The following is a 22,323-nucleotide window of genomic DNA, read 5'->3' on the forward strand; positions in this document are numbered from 1 at the left end:
CTACTAACTACTAACAACTAACGAATAACTACGAAATACTAACTACTGACTATTAAGTACAAACTACCTGCCAACTAAATATTAACTAACTATTAATTAACTATTAACTAACCACTAGCTAATTACTAACTAACTACTAACCAATAGCTAACTAACTACTAACTAACTACTAACTAACTACTAACTAACTACTAATCAACTACTAAGTAACTACTAACTAACTACTAACTAACTACTAACTAACTACTAACTAACTACTAACTAACTACTAACTACTTACTACTAACTACTAACTACTAACTACTAACTCCTAACTACTAACTACTAACTACTAACTACTAACTAATAACTACTAACTACTAACTACTAACTACTAACTACGAAATACTAACTACTTACTACTAACTACTAACTAACTACTAACTAACTACTAACTAACTATTAATTAACTATTTACTAACTACTAACTAATTACTAGCTAACTACTAACTAACTACTAACTGATTTTTAACTAACTACTAACTAACTACTAACTAACTGCTAACTAACTACTAACTACTAACTACCTGATAACTAACTTCTAACTAACTACTTAACAACCACTAAATAATTACTAACTAACTAGCAACTACTAACTACTAAAAATTACTATCTACTAACTACTAACTACTACTACTAACTACTAACTGCTAAATACTAACTACTATCTATAACCTATTATCAAACCCTGACAAAGTGTTGCGGCTGCTCAAGAATCTCAGCGGAACCGATATATCACAGCCTGGTTCTCGAGTTTTACGCCGGCCTGGTTCTTCACTGGGTTCGATTGACTAACGATCTCGCAGAAATAATTAGTCGCTCGGACGTATTAAAGGACTGTAACTTTAATTTTGGTGATTGAAGTTAAGAAAATCCTTAGTGATAGTCTATGTTCAATCTCGTGCTGAAGTTTGTAAGGCTTCAGCCAGTAGCTAGTATTGTTGCAAACTTCTCGTTAAGTGAGCTCAACTAACTTATAACCCGCAAGATCTTAAGATCTAGCAAAACTTAACAAAAAGACTAAAGTTGTTAAAGAATCAAATTTTAGTCTATCTGAGAGCCAACTGCTCTTGGTAACAGTTTCTAATGGTTCTAAATACAATACGGTTTTACTATTCAAACAATTGGGTTAAAGTAAATAATCAAATATTTATCATTTATAACATCATCATAACTTGTTTCTGATTGGTTAATCAAGAAAATGATTTAAGTCATTGTTTACATAGTAAATGTCAAATTACTGCAATATTTACTTTTGTTGACATAAGCACGGTTGGTTATTACGTGGCTCTAAATGCCTCGAATGTACGGTATTTGACCTTTAATGGTCATCTAGAGAATCATAAATAAACAACTTAAGAAATTTAACAATAAATAACAAAATATCGAAAAATGCCAATTTTGCACCTTATAAGTGCTAATAGCCACACTTGTGGGTCTGATGCAATAATGTTCGTTGGGTCCATGAATAGCTGAGAGTTAACCCTAACCGTCTGCCATAACCTCGGGTTGCTCGGGCTTTGGCTTCCCAAAATCGGGGGGGGGTGTACAGATTTTCGGTCCCAACTTGTAAAATTTTTCATTTTTGACCATTTTTGAGTTTTGACAAATTCTAAGTTTTCACAGTTTCAAAAGTTATTTCTTGCTGTCTGATGGCTTTTATAGCTGATTTGAAGTGGCGCCAACATCGCCGGCCCTGTTTTCGATCTCGGAAACACCATCGTAGAATACTGGCGCTAACTTCACGACTGGCCGGTTTAGCTCTCCATGTGCCATTTTGACTCTCGCTGATCTCACAACTCCGTCGCTGCCAGTGAAAATCTCAATGATTCGTCCAAGTTTGTATTCACAGCGTTTCACAGAGTCATCTACTAGCCATACTAACTCGCCTTCTTTCAGGTTTCGCACATGTTCTTTTGACCACTTCGACCTCTGGTTCCATTGTGGAAGATATTCGCGAGTCCATCTTTTCCAGATCATGTCGGCATATGCTTGAGCCGTTTTGAATGATTTTCTCAGGTCATGGTAGCGTTCACTGGATGGCATGAATGGTGCACTCGCGTTCTCTCGTCCTAGCAAGAAATGATTAGGTGTGAGTGCTGTCAAATCTTCAGGGTCGTCACTTACTGCTGTCAGGGGTCTTGCGTTGAGAGTCTGCTCTACAAGACACATTGTTGTACTGAGTACCTCGTCGGTGAGGCTTCTGTTGCCCAAGATTGCAATCATGACCTTCTTGCAACTTTGAACCAGTCTTTCCCAGATTCCACCAAAATGAGGAGCTCCGGGAGGATTAAATTTCCAAACAATCTTTTTCTGTGCTAAGTCACTTTCAATGTTAGCTTTGTCCCACTCGTTCATGAATGCTTTCAGCTCATTTGCTGCTCCAACAAAGTTTGTTCCGTTGTCACTAATGATGGTATTTGGGTAGCCACGTCTTGCGATGAATCTTGTCACCGCAGCTAGACACGACTCGGTGTCTAATGACTGAGCAACTTCGATGTGTACTGCTCTCGTTGTCAGGCAAGTGAAGAGGCAGCACCATCTCTTCAAGGTACGTCGTAGGAACTTGACTTCGAAGGGTCCGAAGTAGTCAACTCCGGTATGGGTGAATGGGAACACATGTTCATCAAGTCGTTCTCGTGGTAGATCCGCCATCGGTGGGTGAATGGGGTTGGCGTTCCTGTGTCTGCATTTGATACATCTCGACTTGATTTTTCTTAATGCATTTCTCAGTCCGATGATCCAGTATTCTTGTTGGAGCATGTTCCTCACATATTCTGTGCCCTCATGTAGGTTGTCTCGATGTGCTTTCTCCAACAGAAGCTGTACAACTGGATGTTTCGCGGTTAACAATATTGGGTGTTTTGCATTGTAGTCAAGGTTTGAATGCTTCAGTCGGCCTTTCACTCTAATTGTTCCATCTTCCTCTATGAAGGGTGACAATTTGGCAATGTTTAAAGTATTGGAGATTTCTTTACTGTTTGCTATCGACTTTGAAACATTCGGGAAGCTTTCGTTTTGAACAAATCGAAACAGTATTTGCTCTGCTTGATGAATTTCTTCTGCTTTGAGGGGACCCTTCTGCTTTGTCTTGAACCTCATGCAGTAGGCAATGAAATTTCTAATTCGATTGAAGGAACTGTATCGTCTCCAGTCAAGTAGTTGTTCTAATTTTGCTTCTGTTGCTACAGTACTCGTAACTTGCTCAGGTTCGAGTTCGTTCACTTGGCACCACGGCTTTGGCCACTTTTCTTCATCTGCCTGAAGCCATGCCGGCCCGTTTAGCCATGCGGACTCCTTGAGGCCCTCGATGGACATTCCTCGGGTTCCGATGTCGGCAGGGTTTTCAACACCTTTGACGTGTCTCCATTGATCCATCGATGAATTTTCCAGTATTTCAGCTGCTCTGTTTGCAACGAATACTTGTTGTTTCTTGTGCGCTGCCTGTAACCACTGTAGCACTGTTGATGAGTCGGTCCAATGATAGATTTTGTCAATTTTGACATCATGTTCATTGAGTATCTGCTTTCTGAGACGAACTCCGTAGACTGCGGCTTGAAGTTCTAATTTCGGTACCGTCATATGTCTGATGGGTGCCACACGGCATTTCCCTATTACATATGTCAGTTTTAGCGTTGCTTCATCTTGCAGATATGCCACAATGCACATTGCTTCCTCTGATGCATCTGTAAAGATGTGAAGTCTCAGGTTTGTGCAACCGTTTTCAAAATAAAGTCGATTTATCGACATCGTCCTTATCTCTCTCAACTCAGAGCACCAATCAATGAATAGCTTTGAGTGTTCTGCTGGCAACTCTTTGTCCCATGCTTGTCCCATCGCTGCCCAGATGCTTTTGAGTAGAAATCGCATTCGTATAGTAAAGGGTGAACATATCCCAAGTGGGTCGAACACTGCTGAGACAAAGGATAGGACAATTCTCTGAGTTATTTTTGCTGGAACTTCTTGCTCAGTTCCACGACAGACTATGAGACTATCTGTGTCCACATTCCAGTTGAGTCCTAGGATTGAGGACGATTGTGGTTCTGCTTCGAAAGTTTTCACAACTTTCGTTGATCTGTCTGTCTCTGGAATGTGTGACTTGACTTCTTCGTCACTTGCTATCCATTTCGTCAACTTGAAACCACCTTTGATGAGGATGTCTCTGACTTTCTGATAAATTTCAATCGCTTCTTGAGGTGTTCTTACTGACTTGAGGAAGTCGTCCATGTAGAAGTTTCGCTGGACAGCTTTGACAAGATTTTCGTCGTTGACCGCATTATCTTTCGCCACTTGGTGCAAGGCGTAATTTGCACAAGTCGGCGAGCTTTTCGCCCCAAAAACGTGTCGTGTGTACTCGTAGACGTCTATTCTCCGCTCTGGATCTTCTCTCCAGAGGAATCGTAAACATCGGCTGTCATCCTTTGGGACAGCTACTTGAAGGAACATTGCTTCTATATCGGCTGATAAAGCTATTTGGTGTTCTCGGAAGCGAAATATGATTCCAATCAAACTCTGCAGCAGGTCTGGCCCAGGTAGAAGTTTGTCGTTTAGGGCTACACTTTGATACTTCGCTGCTGCGTTGCACACTCTCCTGACTTTTTCGGGTTTGTGAGGGTTTATGACAGGATGATGGGGTAAATACCATTGCAGTTTATCTTTGGTTTCATTCAGTTCAGCTTGATCTACTTTCCGAACGTATCCAGCGTTGACATCTGTGTCAATGGTTTCTTGGTAGCGCTTCTTTAGCGCCTCGTCTTTCTGTAGGCGTCGTTCTAAGGACTTGAGTTGCCCCATTGCGGAGTAGAAGTTGTTTGGTAACTTCACTTCGTCCTCTCGCCACAGAAGTCCAACTTCGTATCTTTCACCATTGAATCGTGTTGTTTGTTCCAACGTTTTGATTGCTCGTTGTTCTTCTTTCGAATGTCCAGTGACATCGCAGTTTGAAGCGTAGGACTCGATATCCCACCACTTACTCAACTGGGTTGCTAATTTGTCGTCTGCAATTGATGTTGCTGTGGTCGCAAGAGTTGCTGCTTGCTTCGCTGGTAGGGGTCCACTTAAAGCCCAACCAATCTTTGATTTCACTGCCCATGGTGCAGTTTTTTCTTCTGACTTCTTGAATTCAAAAGGGTGATGAATGTCGTAGCAATCTTGTCCAAGAATCACTTGAACATCGTTTAGATTGTAGCTTTGATCTGGCAAGTTCCTCAGATGTGGATAACGGTCTTTCAATTCTTGCAACTCTACAATCTGGTCACCCAATTTCAGTTTTTCGTGTACGTAGAACTGCACTGTTGTCAATGGTCGAGACTTCTCATGCGCTGAAACAGCTATTGGCACTATTTCAGTCTTTACATCCTGTGATCCATGGATCCCTGCTACTGATAGGGATGCTTTTCTGCCTTGGAGATGGAGTTTTGACACCACTGATTTGTCCACAAACGAGATTGAGGATCCTGAATCACACATTGCTAGTACATTTAGGCTTAAGTCTCTGTTAGTCAGCTTGATTCGTACCACTGGAAGTCCTCCTTGGGTGATGTTAGTTGCTACTGCCGTTGTAGCATCTGAGACATTCCTTGTAGTCTCCTTCTTCGGTAGTTCGCTGTGCAAAAGCCTGTTGTGCCGCCTTCCACAGCTGGGTACACTGCAGGTCCTGCTTCTGCAGTCCTTCGACATATGACCTGGTTTCAAGCAATTGAAACACAGTCTGAACTTCTGGACATGCTCTCGTCGTTCATTTACTTTCAGTGACTTAAACTTTTCACACGTCCAAATAGGATGTTGCCCGTCTTTGAAGGGACATTCGAAATTCTTGGGTTTGCTTGACTCTTCAGCGTTTGAAGCGAAAGTACTCGTCTTCGGTTTATCACGGCTTTGAAATTTGTTTCTGTCAAACGACGAGTTTGTCTGTGCTAACAAGTCCTCATGAATTGCAGCTTTTGAGGCAAGCCACTCCTTGAAAATAATCAGGTTACCTCTCAGTGGTCGACGATCTTGCATATACTGCAACCACTGTTCTCTCAGTTGCGGAGAAAGTTTTCTGGTTGTTGAACTAAGCCCTCCTTCTGATTCTAGGTCGGATGTGTATCCAAGTTGAGTCAAAGTGTTTACCACATTTGTAACCACATTTGCGAATTTGACGATGCTCGTAGAATCGTCATGCCGAACTGGAGGATGAGTATGTATTTTCTTGAATTGCGCGTTGACTATGAAATCTGATCTGCCATACTTCTCACAGAGTATATCCCAAGCGTGATAGTATGATTGCGAGCTGAATCCCATTCCCGATATTGCTGCCTTTGCTTGACCCGTGAGACTGGTCTTGAGGTATTGCATCTTTTCTGTATCGCTAATTGGCTTTTGATGAACAACAACATCAAAAAGACCTGACCACTCTGGCCACTCCAGAGGATCTCCTGAAAACTCAGTCAGTTTTAGTTTTGGCAAGCCACTGGCACCACTGCTTGGTGCTGGTTGGTAGATCACTTGGGGAGTGGTGTGATTCATTTTGCTCCTGTTTCTGCTCTCGGCAGACCTGTTCCGAAAGTTGTTATTGGGACTCTGACTCCTGTTTCTGTCTTGAACTGTTGACGTTCGCTGCTGCTGAAACGTCGTCCTTGTCAACGGCGGTGCTGTTGGGTCCGTTACTCTAATTGGTTTACGGACTTCTGGTTTCTTGAGAATGCTCGGTTCTGTCAGTTGCGTTGAGAAAAGGCCTTCGCCCGGTTGGAACAGTGGAGTAACTTTCGGGTAGTTGCTGAAACGTTTGTCAGCTCTGTCCTTAGTGACATCCGTTGGAGGGTCAATAACAACATTTGGAGATAGTGGCCGTTGAGGGACAGACTGTTGAGCCCCTGCTTCTGCCCACGTCTCTATTCTTTCTTGATTTCGTTTTGATCCAACACTTTCTATCTCATCTGCCACTGATCCAGATTCTCGTGAGCTTCCTTTGGTCAGCTCAAGTTTCAGACGTCTTTGTTCTTCGTCTTCCTCTGCTTTCCTTCTTTCGTTTTCAAGAGCTCGCTCATGCTGTCGCAAACGCAGTTCGTCTTCTCGTTGTTGCATCCTTAGACGTAACTCCTGTTCTTGTTGTTGCTGTTGTTGTAACTCTTGTTCTCGCCGCTGTTGTTGTTGTTGCTGTTGCAAACGTAACTCTTCTTGCTGGCGACGAAGTTCTATTTCTTCACGCTCCTGCTCTAACTCCAACTGACGCTCTCTCAGTCGTTGCTCTGTTTCTTTCTTTGCTTTTAGGTTTTCGAGCTCCATTTCTTCGATCTGTCGCCTTCTCGATGATCGCGAGTTGGCGGTACTCGGTTGTTTTCTGCTTCCATGTGTAGCGGAATGCTTGGAAGAGACCTCCGCGTTCTGCTCAGCGTTCTCTATGGCTCCATTACCTGTATCAATTACAGTTTCGTCGTTTGGGTCTTTGTCACCAGCCGATGCAGTTGACACTAACGATGTTTGATTTCCACAATCCTTGCTGAACCTGTACTGGTTGATCAGGTCTTGATATTGACTTCTCGTTTTACTGAAATTCGCAAACCCATCGGGACAACCTTCTGTATTCAATATTCGAAGAGCTTCTGCGTAAATTTCATCTAGCTTTTCTAATAATCGTTCCATCTGATCACACAGTATCTGTCTTTCGGAGTCGCTTAAATTTTCTGATTTCAATTTCTTTTCGAGTTCTCCCAATTCGTGCTCAATTAGATTAGCATCTTTCCATAATTTGTACCATCGCAATGTGTATTTCCGGTAATCGACGACTACTGCGCGACAATCTTCAATATCTTGGAGATCTGGTATTTTGTCAACTACCCATCTCAAAACTTTTTTCTTTTCTTCTAACATACGCTTGGTGTCATTGTCAAAGTTTTCAAAATACTTTGGTTTTAATAGTAACCTCTGCTGTTGTCGGTTGTCTTCCAAGTCGTCGTACGTCCTGAAGAAACATCGATAAGCACTTTCGGCTGTCATTGTTTTGTTTTGTGTTAGGTAGCCTTCTAGCTCGTTGAGGTGTCTGGAGAAGGACTTGAGTAGGTCAGCTTGCTCTTTCTCTAACGTCTTGAGTTGACCACTCGCCTTCCAATCAGCTGTCTTCCAGTGTCTGTTGGGACTTTTGCTGGCCATCGTTGCTGATTTTGTTTTGGTCCACCAGGTTGATTCGAAGATTCCTTTCTGTTCGTGTCACTGCTGTTGATGTTGTCCGGGTCGGCGGACCAAATGTTGCGGCTGCTCAAGAATCTCAGCGGAACCGATATATCACAGCCTGGTTCTCGAGTTTTACGCCGGCCTGGTTCTTCACTGGGTTCGATTGACTAACGATCTCGCAGAAATAATTAGTCGCTCGGACGTATTAAAGGACTGTAACTTTAATTTTGGTGATTGAAGTTAAGAAAATCCTTAGTGATAGTCTATGTTCAATCTCGTGCTGAAGTTTGTAAGGCTTCAGCCAGTAGCTAGTATTGTTGCAAACTTCTCGTTAAGTGAGCTCAACTAACTTATAACCCGCAAGATCTTAAGATCTAGCAAAACTTAACAAAAAGACTAAAGTTGTTAAAGAATCAAATTTTAGTCTATCTGAGAGCCAACTGCTCTTGGTAACAGTTTCTAATGGTTCTAAATACAATACGGTTTTACTATTCAAACAATTGGGTTAAAGTAAATAATCAAATATTTATCATTTATAACATCATCATAACTTGTTTCTGATTGGTTAATCAAGAAAATGATTTAAGTCATTGTTTACATAGTAAATGTCAAATTACTGCAATATTTACTTTTGTTGACATAAGCACGGTTGGTTATTACGTGGCTCTAAATGCCTCGAATGTACGGTATTTGACCTTTAATGGTCATCTAGAGAATCATAAATAAACAACTTAAGAAATTTAACAATAAATAACAAAATATCGAAAAATGCCAATTTTGCACCTTATAAGTGCTAATAGCCACACTTGTGGGTCTGATGCAATAATGTTCGTTGGGTCCATGAATAGCTTAGAGTTAACCCTAACCGTCTGCCATAACCTCGGGTTGCTCGGGCTTTGGCTTCCCAAAATCGGGGGGGGTGTACAGATTTTCGGTCCCAACTTGTAAAATTTTTCATTTTTGACCATTTTTGAGTTTTGACAAATTCTAAGTTTTCACAGTTTCAAAAGTTATTTCTTGCTGTCTGATGGCTTTTATAGCTGATTTGAAGTGGCGCCAACACAAAGGTTTTCTGACCCCTGAAGCTAAAACAAATCCTGAAAAACAACTATAAAGCTCAAAAAAGCAAGTTTTGTCAAAAAAACGTTCAAATTCGTAACGTTAAAATCTTGAAAGACATTCCATTACATCTAGAAATTATACAGTAACCTATTGTCAAACGCTAGAGGAGGTTCCTTGGCTCTGGAGAATAATAAATTCTAAAATTCGACAAAAACTTTGAAAAAACTTGACAAAAGGCAAGTTTTATCAAAAAATTGCTAAAATTTGTGATATTTAAAAGTTGAAAACTATTTCATGGACAAAAAAGGTTTGTCAATAACTTATAACTAAAACCCCAAAGAGCTCTCCTGGCCCTTGTCTGGAAAGGACTGAATAATGAAATGGGAAAAAATTGAAAAAATGCAAGTTTTATTTTAAAAAAGCTAAAATTCGTGACATTAAATTATTGAAAACGAAACCATTATCACTGGAAACTATGCAGTAAACTCATCAAACTCGGGAGGTTCCTTGAAACCTAGACCAGAAAAAAAAGACAAAATTTGGAAAAATTGGAAAAATTACAAAAAATTAATATAAATTTGCGTGTTCATGTTGCGAGTACCAAAACATGGCTGTTAAAATGGTCATAAAGAGTAATTACGTCTTGTGAAAGACCACTATAAACCTCTTCCAAAAAATATCAAAATCAGACAAAACGCAAAAACTTGCAATATTTTGGGCTTGAAAACTAAAAATAACCTTTTAACCTCGAATTACGGCCTTCCCAGCAGCTTCACCACTCTAGGGACTTGAAGGACTACTAAAAGCGGCTAGGGGCCTCTAATGAAAATTGACGGCCGCTGAGCTTTAACTATTTATCCCGTTTCAAAAACTCAAAGTCATGGAAAAAAGATCTTACAAAAAAACTAACACAGCAGGACACGTCCGGAAAAACAATATTATATATCACAAGTCTTTTGTCTCTCGACTGTCGAAACTGTCCAGTAACACATTTGCAAGACCAAAAAAGTTTAATAGCGCCTTAAAGGTTAATAAAATGGCAATAAAATTTTAAAAATGAAAACACTGGCAAATTTTAATGAGATCTTGCTAAAATTCGTGATATTAATGTCTATAGAACGGGCGCACAGGCTCATTAAGATCTATGAACTTGGAACATAATAGTTTTCAGAAAATTTGAACTTATAATTATCAAAAAATTGCTAAAACTCGTGTTATTAAAATATTGAAGACCATTCCATTACCTCTAGCAACTATGCAGTAATTTATTATCAAGCCCTGGAGGAGGTTCCTGGTCCACTGGTGCAAGAACAACTTCAAATCTTTTCACAAAAATTTGCAAGTTTCATTAAAAAAAACTGCTAAAATTCGTGAAAATAAAAAATTGAAAACCATTTCATTGCCACTAAAACTATGCAGTACCACACTAGCAGAACCTAAAGGAGGTTCACTGCCCACCGGGGAACATAATAAATTTTCGGAATTAAAATCTGCTCTCTAAATCTAAATATTGAAATTTTTACCACTAGAAACTATGCAGTAACCTATTATCAAACCCTAGAAGAGGTTCCTTGGAGGTTGAGACTAGAGAAACCTAAAATATGACAACAATTTTCAAAAAACTTGACAAAAGGCAAGTCTTATCAAAAAATCGCTAATTTGCGTTATTGAAAAGTTGAAAAGTATTCCATGGCCAATAAAATTTGTCAATAACTTATTATTAAAGCACTAAAGAGGTCTCCTGGCCCTTGTGTCTGGAAAGACCTGAATAATGAAATGGAATAATTTTTTTAAAAAATGCAAGTTTTATTTTAAAAAAGCTAAAATTCGCGATATTGAATTATTGAAAACCATACCATTATCACTAATAACTATGCAGTAAACTCATCAAACTCTGGCGCTTCCTTGAAACCTAGGGCAGAAAAAGGACAAAATTTCCGAACAAACTTGGAAAAATTACAAAAAAATTGAGAAAATTTGCGTGTTTATATTTGGAGTACCAAAACATAGCTGTTAAAATGGTCATAAAGAGTAATTACGTCTTGTGAAAGACCATTATAAACCTCTTGCAAAAAATATCAAAATTAGACAAAACGCAAAAACTTGTAATATTTTGGGCTTAAAAACTAATGCAATATTTTGGGCTTGAAAACTAAAAATGACCTTTTAACCTTGAATTACGGCCTTCCCAGTAGCTTCACCACTCTAAGCACTTGAAGGACTACTAAAAGCAATGAAAAGGGACCTACAATGAAAATTGACGCCCGTTGAGCTTTAACCAGTTATCCAGTTTCGAAAGCTCAAAGTCATGGAAAAAAATGTGAAACATCTTACAAAAAAACTAACAAAGGACATGTCCGGAAAAACAATATTATATATTACAATTCTTTTTTCTCTCGACTGTCGAAACCGTCCAGTAACCCATATGCACGACCTAAAAATTTTGATCGCTCCTTAAAGTTCAATAAAATAGCAAAAAATTTTTTAAAAAAAATGAAAACACTGGAAAATTTTAATGAGATCTTGCTAAAATTCAAGATATTAAACCAGATAATCAAGAGATCTTCAGAACCATTCCATTGCCTCATGAGAGTTTCCTGTATCCCTGTTTGAAGCCTGAAATAGTTTCACTGGCTCAAAGATCCGTAAACTTGGAACATGATTATTCGAAAACTAAAAAAAAATAAGGTTTTATCCAAAAACTACTAATACTGGAGTAAAAAAAATATTGATCACCATTCCGTTAGCTCAAAAAAATATGCAGGAGCGTATAATGAAATCTTGACAAAGATTCCCTTATATCTAAAAACTATGCAGTAACATACTATCAGACCCTAGAGGAGATTCCGTGGTTCCTGAGGCTGGAGAAACCTAGAAAATGACAAAAAAAAACTAAAAAAGTTGAAATTTCTAGTTTTATTGAAAAAGAAATTGCTAAAATTGGTGATAAAAAGATGAAATTTATTCCATGAAAATTATTCCAATTTCTCTAGTAACCTATTATCAAACCCTAACAAAGGTTTTCTGACCCCTGAAGCTAAAAAAAAAACCTGAAAAACAATTATAAAGCTCAAAAAAGCAAGTTTTCTTAAAAAAAAATGCTCAAATTCGTGATGTTAAAATCTCGAAAGACATTCCATTACATCTAAAAACTATACAGTAAACTATTGTCAAACGCTAGAAGAGGTTCCTTGGCTCTGGAGAATAAAAAAACCTAAAATTCGACAAAAATTTCAAAAACTTGACAAAAGGCAAGTTTTATCAAAAAATTGCTCAAATTTGCGATATTGAAAAGTTGAAAACTATTCCATGGCCAATAGTAGTTTGTCAATCATGTATTATTAAAACCCTAAAGAGGTCTCCTGGCCCTTGTGCTTGGAAAGAACTGAATAATAAAATGGGGAAAAATTGAAAAAAATGCAAATTTTGTTTTTAAAAAAGCTTAAATTCGTGATATTAAATTATTGAAAACCAAACCATTATCACTAGAAACCATGCAGTAAACTTATCAAACTCTGGAGGTTCCTTGAAGCCTAGGGCAGAAAAAGGACAAAATTTCAAACAAACGTGAAAAATTACAAAAAATTTGAGTAAATTTGCGTGTTTATATTTGGAGTACCAAAACATAGATGTTAAAATGGTCATAAACAGTAATTACGTCTTGTAAAAGACTATTATAAACCTCTTCCAAAAAATATCAAAATTAGACAAAACGCAAAAACTTGCAATATTTTGGGCTTGAAAACTAAAAATGACCTTTTAACCTTGAATTACGGCGAGGTCTCCTGGCCCTTGTGTTTGGAAAGAACTGAATTATAAAATGGGGAAAAATTGAAAAAAATGCAAATTTTGTTTTTAAAAAAGCTTAAATTCGTGATATTAAATTATTGAAAACCAAACCATTATCACTAGAAACTATGCAGTAAACTTATCAAACTCTGGAGGTTCCTTGAAGCCTAGGGCAGAAAAAGGACAAAATTTAAAACAAACGTGAAAAATTACAAAAAATTTGAGTAAATTTGCTTGTTTATATTTGGAGTACCAAAACATAGATGTTAAAATGGTCATAAACAGTAATTACGTCTTGTAAAAGACTATTATAAACCTCTTCCAAAAAAATATCAAAATTAGACAAAATGCAAAAACTTGCAATATTTTGGGCTTGAAAACTAAAAATGACCTTTTAACCTTGAATTACGGCGAGGTCTCCTGGCCCTTGTGTTTGGAAAGAACTGAATTATAAAATGGGGAAAAATTGAAAAAAATGCAAATTTTGTTTTTAAAAAAGCTTAAATTCGTGATATTAAATTATTGAAAACCAAACCATTATCACTAGAAACTATGCAGTAAACTTATCAAACTCTGGAGGTTCCTTGAAGCCTAGGGCAGAAAAAGGACAAAATTTAAAACAAACGTGAAAAATTACAAAAAATTTGAGTAAATTTGCTTGTTTATATTTGGAGTACCAAAACATAGATGTTAAAATGGTCATAAACAGTAATTACGTCTTGTAAAAGACTATTATAAACCTCTTCCAAAAAAATATCAAAATTAGACAAAATGCAAAAACTTGCAATATTTTGGGCTTGAAAACTAAAAATGACCTTTTAACCTTGAATTACGGCCTTCCCAGTAGCTTCACCACTCTAAGCACTTGAAGGACTACTAAAAGCATCTAGGGACCTATAATGAAAATTGACACCCACTGAGCTTTGACTATTTATCCAGTTTCGAAAGCTCAAAGTCATGGAAAAAAAGATGTGAAAACATCTTACAAAAAAACTAAAAAAGCAGGACATGTCCGGAACAATATTATATATTACAATTCTTTTTTCTCTCGACTGTCGAAACTGTCCAGTAACCCATATTGAAGACCTACAAAGTTTGATCGCGCCTTAAAGTTCAATAAAATAGCAAAAAATATTTTTAAAAAATGAAAACAGTGGCAAATTTTAATGAGATCTTGCTAAAATTCAAGATATTAAACCAGATAATCAAGAGATCTTCAGAACCATTTCATTGCCTCATGAGAGTTTCCTGTATCCCTGTTTGAAGCCTGAAATAGTTTCACTGGCTCATAAAAATCCATGAACTTGGAACATGATAATTCGAAAACTAAAAAAATAAAGTTTTATCCGAAACCTACAAATACTGGAGTAAAAAAAATATTGATCACCATTCCGTTAACTCTAGAAATTATGCAGGAGCGTATAATGAAATCTTGACAAACATTCCCTTATATCTAAAAACTATGCAGTAACATACTATCAGACCCTAGAGGAGAATCCGTGGTTCCTGAGGCTGGAGAAACCTAGAAAATGACAAATAAACCAAAAAAGTTGAAATTGCTAGTTTTATAAAAAAGAAATTGCTGAAATTTGTGATAAAAAGATGAAAATTATTCCATGGCGAACCAAATTTCTCCAGTAACCTATTATCAAACCCTAACAAAGGTTTTCTGACCCCTGAAGCTAAAACAAAACCTGAAAAACGATTATAAAGCTCAAAAAAGCAAGTTTTCTCAAAAAAATGCTCAAATTCGTGATGTTAAAATCTCGAAAGACATTTCATTACATCTAGAAACTATACAGTAACCTATTGTCAAACCCTAGAAGAGTTTCATTGGCTCTGGAGAATAAGAAAACCTAAAATTCGACAAAAATTTTGAAAACTTGACAAAAGGCAAGTTTTATCAAAAAATTGCTAAAATTTGCGATATTGAAAAGTTGAAAACTATTCCATGGCCAATAGAAGTTTGTCAATCATGTATTATTAAAATCCTAAAGAGGTCTCCTGGCCCTTGTGTCTGGAATTGAAAAAAATGCAATTTTTTTTTTAAAAAAAGCTTAAATTCGTGATATTAAATTATTGAAAACCAAACCATTATCACTAGAAACTATGCAGTAAACTTATCAAACTCTGGAGGTTCCTTGAAGCCTAGGGCAGAAAAAGGACAAAATTTCAAACAAACGTGAAAAATTACAAAAAATTTGAGTAAATTTGCGTGTTTATATTTGGAGTAACAAAACATAGCTGTTAAAATGGTCATAAACAGTAATTACGTCTTGTAAAAGACCATTATAAACCTCTTCCAAAAGAAGATCAAAATTAGACAAAACGCAAAAACTTTCAATATTTTGGGCTTGAAAACTAAAAATGATCTTTTAACCTTGAATTACGGCCTTCCCAGTAGCGTCACCACTTTAAGCACTTGGACTACTAAAATCGGCTAAGGGCCTCTAATTAAAATTGACGACCGCTGAGCTTTACCTATTCATCCCGGTTCGAAAGCTTTACCTATCTATTTATCACGTTCCGAAAGCTCAAATTCTCGAAACTGTCCAGTAACCCATATTAGACCTAAAAAGTTTCATTGCGCCTTAAAGGTTGATAAAATGGCAAAAAAATATTTGTCAAAAAATGGCCGAAAAATGGCAAAAAAAATGAATACTGGCAAATTTTAATGAGATGTTGCTAAAATTCGTGATATTAATATCTATAAAGCCACTTCATTCTCTCCAGAGACTATCCCGTATCCCTTTTCCAAACCTTAAATAGTTACACGTGCTCATAAAGATCTATGAACTTGGAACAATAGTTTTCAGAAAATTTGAACAAATAATGATCAAAAAATTGCTAAAACTCGTGTTATTAAAAAATTGATGACCATTTCATTACCACTACTATGCAGTAACTTATTATCAAGCCCTGGAGGAGGTTCCTGGTCCACTGGTGCAAGAAAAACTTTAAATCTTTTCCAAAAACTTGCAAGTTTTATTTTAAAAAACTGCTAAAATTCGTTATACTAAAATATTGAAAAAAATTTCATTTCTAAATCTATGCAGTACCACACTACCAAAACCTATCGGAGGTTCCCTGGCCACCGGGGAAAATAATAAATTTGCGGAATTAAAATCTGCTTAAATTCTAAATATTGAAATCTTTACCATTACAAACTATGCAATAACCTATTATCAATCCCTAGAAGAGGTTCCTTGGCGGTTGAGACTAGAGAAGCCTAAAATATGACAATAATTTTCAAAAACCTGAACGAAAATTGCAAGTTTTATTTTAAAAAATTGCTAAAACTTGTGATAATAAAATGATGAAACGAATCTATGGTCAAAAAAATAACCTATTATCAAACCCCAGAGGTTTCCCGGCACCAGGAGCTGGAAAAACTTAAAAAATGACGATGTCAGAAAATTTGAAAAAATGCAAGTTTTATTTTAAAAAATTGCTAAAACTGGTTATGTTAAAATGTTAAACTATGCAGTAACCTATTATGGGAGATTTATTGACACCTAGGGCAGAAATAACTCACAAATGATTTTAAAAAATGTCAAAAAACTTGAAAAAATTGAAAACATAACCAGCGTTTGCCACACATCGGGATTGAAACAGGGAGAAAAAAAGGAAGAGAAAAATTGACCAATAAATTGTTTGTTTTTCAGTGTTCTAATTTTGCGTGCAGTTTTAGTTGGATTCTCAACCTATACTTAATTCTGCTTCTAAACTGAAAGCTAATAAGCTTAATACCGATGTCAGCAACCACTAATCCTGAATGACATAAAGACCGATCTCTATCGGTTTATCCGTCTCATGATTATGATATTATGACTCTGACAGTATTCACCACATTGCGTAATTGAATGAGTGCAAGAATGTAAAATCCATTCAGTTGAAACAGTGAGTGAAGTAAGTCAGCAGTCAAATGTGAAAATGGATAATTATGTAACACGAAAAACGTGATCAAAAGGTAAAGCCAGTTTAAAAAAAAGAAGAGCCGCTAAATAATAGCCATTGAGAGGCCGACGGCGGCTATTAAAAATTAGTATAAATTTGCGTGTTCAAGTTTGGAGTACCAAAACAAATAGCAATTAAAATAGACATAAAAAGTATTTATGTCATGCCAAAGACCTTTACTAAAAATTACAAAACTCATATTTAGACTGGTCAACAACAAATTCGAATCATACCCGGCAGATTGCCGGAAAATAGCCGTCGTTGACACGCTATACGCACATCGGGATTACAACAGAAAAAGAAAGAAGATCCCAAGCTTCAAAAACTGTTCTAATTCAGTGTGCAGTTTGTTAGATTCTAAACCTATACTTACTTCAGCTTCTAAACTGAAGGGAATTAAACTTAACATGATATCAGCTAGCAATCGCTCTAATGAGCTTTGATAATTTAATGCACTATGACTTAATGACCGGGTTTTATTGGTTTATCCCGTTTCTTTTTATTTTGATTTTTTGACAATGACCGTATTCACTGCATTGCGTAATTCAACGCGTGAAAGAATTTAGAATCCATTCAGTTGAAACAGTGAAGAAAGTCAGAAGTCAAACTAGAAAATCGTGACTTATGTAAAAAGAAAAACGTGATCAAAAGGTAAAACGAGTTTTAAAAGGAGAGCGACTAGATAATAGCCGTTTGAGAGGCTAAAGGGCGGCTATTAACAGTGACGGAAAACGCAAAAAAATTGTAACATTTAAACATGTACAACTTATCAGGAAAATCTGACAAGGCTAACTTAAAGGCTAAAAACTTTGCATCACGGCTATTAGCATGTGAATATGCAGTGATATATGCTGCTGTAAGCAAACGCAGCCACGAATTTTTATCTAATCGCATATCACCACATTTGGGTGATGGGTTCACAGTCAGCTCCTCCAGCACCTCTCGATCGTTTTTGTCTAAGAAAAATTGTTTTTCTGTTAGTGACACATATCATGGTACTGCCAAATAGCCTCTGTATCTGGTGTGCTTTTGTACGCTTTTTTCTCGTTAACAGTTTTACATAAAAGCAACTCGATTATTGTACGCACTATATTGAATTTACGCGTACCACAATTCGAATCTTAATCAAAACTTGTTGAAGCTTGTTGATTTCATCCTAAAACTATCTGAAACGATAAACGAGCACCCGATGGGTCAGAGGATCTCATATTGATGAATTTTCAGCCCGCATATAACCGCATCAGCCCCAAAAAAGTCGAAATCAGATTACCACCCCACAACTATCCAAAACTTACCAATTGACAAGCAATCCATCAAAACTGGATCAAAAAGGGAAAACCGAGGATAGGAAAATGAGATAACGAACGCCAAAATGACAAAAAACTTCTAAAATGAAAATATCTAACCAAGCCTGCTGGAAAGTTTCGAAACGCAACATAAACAATATTGGGAGGAAAATTTAATAACATCTGGTGAGTCAAGCATTCATCCAATACTTGGCAGAGAAAAATCAAAACAACAAACAAATGAAAACTTCAAAACTATAGTTGTATAGTTTATTCAAGAAAAAAAGCACTGTCTGGCCTCATATTAGAAGAAATATGCAAAACTTTAAAATTGGAGAAAAAATGTAAAAAACAATGAAATTCAAAAAAGTAAAACTGATAGATCTAATGTCAACCACAAAACTCCCCAAAAACTATATAAACGAAGAAACATAGCCGGCAGATTGCCGGAATAGCTGCGAAGGAATAGACCTGCGTGCCATATAATAGCCTCTTATTAGGTCCCTAATAGCCTCTTATTAGGGAACTTTACTGCACAAATGAGTTCCTTTGACCTTATACAAATTCAAACTAAACTTAAGTTTTAAAGTGCAAAAGTCATTTTACTGAGTGAGGTAAGTCACGGATGATCAAAATCTGATCACGCAAATAACCTAAAAACTTTTGCAAAAGCGAGTGAGAAATGACGTCACGCGCGTAAATGCCGTTAGTGAGAGGAAGAAGTCATTCAGAAAATTTGACTTTTTCAGCTTTGCTGTGTGAACAAATGTAAAACGAAAAAAGAGCGTCAAACGACGAAACAAAAAAAAAACATAACCGGAAGAATTCCGGAAGCGACTCGAAGCGTCAGAACTTCACCAACAAAACCGTAAGTGCAACGGAAGCCACTAACTTTTGTATTAAACCATACTCACTACCTCCCCAGGTTTGCTCTAAAAATTGGTGAAACTTAAACCGCGGTCAACAAGAGAAACAAAATGCAGCAAAATTTTACATTATTGAAAACGTTTGGAAACGTTAAAAAATCCAAAATAATTAAGGTGGTCAAAAACCTGATAGTCTGAAAAAGCTGACAAGGTTATCTATAGCCCTCAAATAATTCATGATTCTAATCTGAAAAAGATCGCGAAAGCAAACGGCAGATAATAATCTTAGAAATTAAGTTTAATCTTTTCAAAGAAGAAAGCTCAAAATTAAGAACCAGAAAACACCTATAACTACTTTTCTAATCACTGTGATTAAGACAAAAAACAACACAAACCTGTTCCTTCTTGTACATAAGCTAGACATGATTTCATACTAAATCAAAAATAAAACTGATCATAGAAAAGACATAAGCAGCAGAATATTCAAAGGCAAAAAATCGTTTTAATTATACCAAGGCCGGAAGAAAGCTGTAGTAATTAGTCATTAGTGGAAATTTTGGAAAAAGCTTGCTCTCAAACTCTCAGTACTGTCTTCTGTTGAATGAAATCAATTGCAAACCAAAGAAATGACAAAAATCTAAAAAAATCATTCATTTTTTACAACTGAAAAAATCAATATACCGAAAATAAATGTAGGTCCCAGGACAAACCTAGAATGATACTAACTAGAGTGTAAATATAGGCACAATGTAAGGAACACCTTAACAAAAAGACATTCTTGATTTTTGAAAGTTAGAAATCAATTTAAAAAATTCAAGAAAAACGAATACATTTTATTGTTCAGCATTCAAGACATAGAAAGATAAATAGTCATCCAATACAAAGATCTATCCTCCTGAAGAGAACAAAAAATAGGAAAAAGCAGAATTCATAAATACGAAATACTGAGACATTTTGCAAAAAATGGTCAAAGAACTTTTAAGTAAAGACTGCATTTATGAAAAAGTTTTAACTGTTTTTTCAAAACTTAACGCCAAAAAATTATCGAATTATTTTTGAAACGAAATTAAAGTCCCTCGTGTTGCACAAAAAAACTATTTCTAGCAATTACAACCAAAATACAAACAAAAAACTGACGAAAATCGGAAAAAACTACCAAAATCGGATTAGCATGTGTATAATTTTATGAAACAAAATTATATCGAGGTAGAAAGAGGCGTTGAGTACAGGAATTATCAAAGACAAGTTGCCATATCAACTGATTTTTGACAAAGAGACGGTTAAAAGATCCAAAAATGAAGAAATTAATATTAAAAAAGCCAAAAAATAACTAAAGAATCAAGAATTATGTGCCAATTTTGAACTTGAAACGCATTTTCAGGCTGTGCAAAACACTGTGGTATCAATTTCCGAGGTTGACATTTAAATATAGTATCGAGTAATATTTATTTCTACAAGAAACCAAATTAAAAGCAAAAAAATTGGGCCACTTAGACGAAAAAACGGCTAAAAACGGTCACCTATATGTGCAATTCAGTCAAAAACTACTTTTCAAAGTCAAAAAGTCATTCACTAAACGCAGCACATGAACAAAAAACTTCTCTCGCTTTGCAAAAATCTGTTCACCAAGACAGCTTTTCTCACTTTCGCTTTTAGGTCAAAATGCCGCGTGAACGAATATACTTCCTGTAAAAAAACCGAGAGAAAACCAATACTCCTATTCGAGTCGTAAAAAACCAAGAGCACCGCAATATAGCTTCGCTCAGCTTACAGCTTCGCAGCTATAACAAAGAACTGCGAGAAACTCAAACAAATAAATTGTGAAACGTACTTCCAAACACACTATTACCTGATTAGATATTTGAGGGAAAAACCTCTCACCAAAAAATGAACTTGAAAACACTGCTTTGAAAAATTTGCACTTGGTCGAAATATTTTCTCTTAGCCAAAAATCTTCCCATACATTTCTGGCTCGCTCTGAAAAAAGGTACGTCAATAGGAGACCACTCTTCACTCCGCTAGTCAATTTTCGTCGGCAATTTGACCAACGAACACTGTATGAAACAAGGCGGCTCGGTAATGTGCGATGGCACATAAGGTTACAACCCCACCCATCCACAATTTTGGCATAATTGTCTACCAAATGAGGAACAGACAGAAAAACCAAAATTATTTTTTGGGAATCCCAAAGAATCCAAAAAATTGTGTATGAACGATAAGATGGCCTCCAAAGCAAATAAATCAGTGGAGTAAAAAATGAAGCATTAGATTGCTGTGATATGCCAATATTAAGAAAGCGAGTCAAGACGAACAGCAAAATCAAACAACAACAACAACAACAAACATTACTTATATCAAAAGCTTTATGTCCGTTTTAAAAAACAAAAATTAATAACAAAGTCAACATACCGTCAGATAAACTTAAAACTAAACAAAATAACTTATATATCACCAGAAAAGATATGGACCAGTCCATAAAAAAAGTTTTGTAACAATTCGACAAAAAAGAACAAAAACAGTAAAGTTAAAAAATTCGCTTATTTTTTTTAAAACAATTAACTTCAAAAGTAATGAAAACCATTAGAAATCAAGTAAAATATCCCAAAGGTTTACGATTATCAATGCTTCTATAGAAGAACATTAGGACCTGTCCTTATTAATTTTTTTAAGCGGCTAAAAAGAACAACAAAAAAACAACAAACAAAAATTCAATTGAAACTTTCCAGAAAACGCTGTCAAAACCATCAAGCCATGTTTTGGCCCTCAAAACATATTCGATTGCGCCTTCTTCAGACTTCGATAATGTAGTATGTGGCCATTTATTAGTGAGACTAGGTAAAAAGCAGACAAAAAGAGAAGGGCAAAAGTATGTAATAATTTGTATAATTTTGATTTTTCTTTTCGAAATAAAATTATATCCAAAGTCATGAAAGACGTTAATTATAAAATGAAATATTTAAATAGGGTCATTCATTCATCCGAAGGAAGCATTTGAGACCTGCAATTGCCCAGAATATGTCTTGCGTCTACAAAAACAACGTCAAATATGACAAATTAATTTACTTTCTTTATGAAAAACCGGTGTCGAAGTCGGTAAGGTCAGAACGCATTCTTTTAAAAAATAATTTTTGGACATCAATCCCGTTTGCCACTTTCCCTTGACACCCATA

Source organism: Convolutriloba macropyga, chromosome 1 (assembly GCF_964194025.1).
Source record: "Convolutriloba macropyga chromosome 1, txConMacr16.3, whole genome shotgun sequence".
NCBI classification, from domain to species: Eukaryota; Metazoa; Xenacoelomorpha; order Acoela; family Convolutidae; genus Convolutriloba; species Convolutriloba macropyga.